Below are 4078 nucleotides of genomic sequence, written 5' to 3' on the forward strand. Positions count from 1 at the left end.
CTCAGGGGTGTGTTTCCAAGCAGAGGTTGGCTGTCCCCTCCCAGACAAGTCATGTGCAGCCAGTGACAGGTCACTGTTAGTACTGGCAGTGTTCCCTGTGCATATGCGCGTGCTGTCACTCAGTGAAGCATTCGGAATACAACTCTGCAGGTAAGTTGTTCATCAAGGGCTAATGGTTGCATCTGAGAACAAAAGAAGGCACCTAGATCTTAAAGATAAGTAGTCTCTGTAACAGCACTAACTAATGTTTTGAGCACAAAATAGTGACAGTGCAACTGAATGAGTCAAAGGTGTATTTGTTAAAAGTGGTAAGGGTTACTGTGGAATTTGGCAAAAAAGCAGCTGTCTGGTTTTCATTGTGTTGCACTAAATCTATAAATTACACCAGCGCTATTGTACATAGTGTCCTCAGCCAGTTACAGGTTTTGGTTCCATCTGTAAGGACAAGATACAAATAGGTTACAATGTGCTGGAGCTCAGCTGTCTTTAAATATGATGTTTACAGACCATGAAGTCTATAATTATAGTATTGCAGAGGGCAAGATGTAATTTGCAGTAGCATCGCTCTTTATTATGCAAATGTGGCCCCAATCTATGTTATTTACCTAATATATAGTGCCCTATTACTAACTAAGTTCTGAGAATTGAGGGTGTTACTGGCCATAACTCGCCATAACTTTCCAGTTAAGGAAAAACAAGGATTACCACCTCTGGCTCCCAGTTAACCTTGTGTGGCCGTTCACAGGAAAAGCAACACATGCTCTTGTTTGGTGAGCAACACCTCAAGCTAGCAGCAGCTAGAGGTGCAGAGGGATCAGCAAGCCTTGATGTCTGTGCCTGGATTCTTGTACGTACCATCTGTATTTTTATCAAGTACCCTTTCTTCTGGAAGGAGAGTATTCCCAGAATGCCCCTCCCAACTCCATGCTGGTTGTCCTCTTAGTGCGGGAGACATTCACCATTGCTTCATTTCAGGTTTAAGACTGTTACTGTTTTCATTGGCACTTTCTCTTGACTAATCCTAACTATTCTTTGGTGGGGAAAGGGTTTGTAATTATCAGCCATTGCTACTAATTGTTATTTATCATAGGCAGCAGGCTCAACGGGGGGAATGTAATTCCTTCAAACTGTTTACACATGTGCAGAGGAGGAAGTGGAAATCGGCATTTCAAGAGAGAAGTACCATATGAACGTTGTCCTGAGCCAACCTCTCTTTGGACTTGAGCTTGCACTGTGAGGACTCTTCATCCAACAGCCAAAAGTAGGTGATAAACCAGTGCACTTCACAGACCTCAGTGCTTCTTTTTAACCGTTGTTCAATTCCAACAGGGGTCATCTCTGAAATATTTATACCCAATAGGAAGAGACAGCTCAGCACATTTGTTTTAAGGATGTAAATGTAATTTACCCTCTGCTGCAAGTCTGTGTCTAGCACAGGTCGGCGGTAATCTAAGAGCTGCTCCTGTCTGTTGGCTAGCCTGTGCCCTGGGCTGGCATCTTCACCACAAACCCGCCAATGTTAGCGCGATCTTTGCCAAGCCACGCAAGAAGTCTGATTTCTTCTCAGCAGAGAGGCTTTTTGATCAGACACTTGTTAAAACAACTTCTCTTTATTCACTCTCCACAGTTTTTGTTTCACTATTTGTTTCTGTTTGAAAAAAACATAGGAATAAAACTAGGAATTATCTTTCAAGATTGTACAAACCTACACTGATAGTTCCTCTAATGTTGAAGGGGAATCTGGACTGGGCACACCTCACCTCATCGCTAATTCACTGCTTTCCGAACTATATTTTCAACCATCTGCCAGGGCACGCATGTGCCACCACGCAGTGCTGCAGCGGTATGCTTTGGAAACATCTGTGGAGCCACGCAAGCGTTAGGAATATGTAAACGATGGCCTCACTGCTAGGGTTCAAACGTGCTCAGAAACAGTTGCATCTTTTAACTCTCAATTCACATTTTTAAGACTGCCATAAGCAAGTTTTCTACCATTTATGGCACTGCCACCAGGCTCTAAAGGAAACACACAACTGATTGAACAGGGCACAATCCAGGACGCGCAGCTCCAGCTGACTAATGTGAAAATGCTGAGCCGTAGTGCCCTTTCTCACACCTTGGGATGTGGTAGGTCTGCATGCACAAATTGTTTTGTTACTGTGGTCTTAACCACGCAGAGGGTGTGAGGGCTCTTCAAGAACCTGCTATGGAGTTCGGAGAACCCAGAAGCAGGTCTGGAAAATTCCAAATACAAGAACTATGGGACCTTTTTAAAGAGCAGTTGCCTTTTCCAGCTATTCTTTGCCTTTATTAGCCATGATGAAAATTAGCTATGAGTGAAGAAACAAATTCTGATCTCCTTGAGCAAAATGTTTCCAGGTCTCACCACTGGTGCTTGTAAACATTCTTGAATAGCTTTATTTTAAGCTCCATGCAAACCGTTAAAACGTTACAAGTGTAATTTATCACAAGGGATTATTTCCTGCAATACATTTTCTATTAGAGCAGCAAGGCACACATATCTGCAGTGTCCTGAGAAGAATCAACCTCCCTTTTTTCCTGGATTCAACACACCTTCAAGTACTGGGTTCATGAGCCAGAAAAATATGTATTTTACTCTCAATTCTTTAGGAAAAAAAAAAAAACAACTCCAACCTTACATTTACAGAGTGCTGTAATCTAACCTGCTACATTTACCTGCTAACAATGTTCGTTTTCTTGCACAAAATCCCAAACTCAAGTGACCATGGGAAGAAAAGTGACTTTCTGCCAATCAGCATATTGCACAGCCTATAAATTACGCAATGCAAGTGACTGCAGAGCTGAGAAGGCAAAATGATAACTACCTGTCATCTATGAAGATAAACTTCGAATCAAAATAACATTCAATAATGGGATGTCATAAGCTGCTGACAGCACCAAGGTCACTTGATAGAGAGCAGTACTCGGAAAAAACCTCTCCTTTTCTAGAAGTTATGTTTCTGATGAGGTATGAACATTAAGCCTGAGACATTGAACTATGTATGAAGTGTAAAAGATACCAAGATTTCTTCTTTCAGATACTTGTACCACAATGGTAGGCAAGTCGCTGAGATTCAGCGGAAGACTCCCCAACGGCGGTCAGATAACAAGCCTGCAGAATTGCCAGAACTCCAGTATTTATTAACAGATTCAACCCTGTCCAGAAGGCTGGCAGACTAAAAGAAAGGTAATACTATATAAGATTAATTATCAGCAGACAAGCTTCCAAATAAATTCAGTCTCTGCTGCCAGCATCAGCCAGTGAAACGAGCGTTGGCAGCTATGTTACACAAGAAGTTACATTATGCTGCTTCACAGGATACAAACTTTTGCCAATGCAGCTTAAATCGCATTTCTGGAACAGGAGATGCAGTAAGCACTTGAACAGCGACTTCCACGCTCCTGCAGGAAGAGGCAGACCTTCCTCAAATAACGAGCTTGCTTCGCGCTACAAGGCGTGAGCAACAGCAGCAGTTTGCCCTCACGGCCTTGAAAAATACACCTTCATCCCGCTCCGCAACCCTGCAAAGGCCTGTGGGTGCGGGGTCTGCGACCCGCCTGCGTGGGGACCCTCGGTGACCCGCCCGTTCCCCGTCGGTGAGGGAGGGACGGACCCTATCGCTGCTGGGGACGTTCAGCCGGGGCCTGGCACTGTCCCTGCCCCAGGCCAGCTGCCTGCGGGGCCGATGTGGGCTCCCCACATGCTGGGAGCCCACCGCAGCCACCCGGCCCCGACGCCCCGTTCCCTCAGGGAGGGGAGGACACCTCCCTCCTTTATTTCCCCCCCCCCCCGCGGACTTTGGACTCTCCCGCCGCGCCCAGAGCAGGGCGGCCGGGCGAGTCCATTGGCCGCGAAGGGGTAGGGGTTGGGAAGACCACTAAGCTCAAGGTCCGTGTTCTACGCATGCGCACTACGCGCAGCGCCCCGCGTGGCATTCCGCTTCCCCCCCGCCTCCGCGGGAGCGCGCGGCCACGCGCGAGCACCCATATCTCCCTGCCGCGCGCACCCCGGCGGCCTTTCCCACATCTCTCGCGAGAACAAAGCACCAACCCGGAA

The sequence above is a fragment of the Phalacrocorax carbo genome, chromosome 8 (genome assembly GCF_963921805.1).
Source record: "Phalacrocorax carbo chromosome 8, bPhaCar2.1, whole genome shotgun sequence".
Taxonomy (NCBI): Eukaryota; Metazoa; Chordata; class Aves; order Suliformes; family Phalacrocoracidae; genus Phalacrocorax; species Phalacrocorax carbo.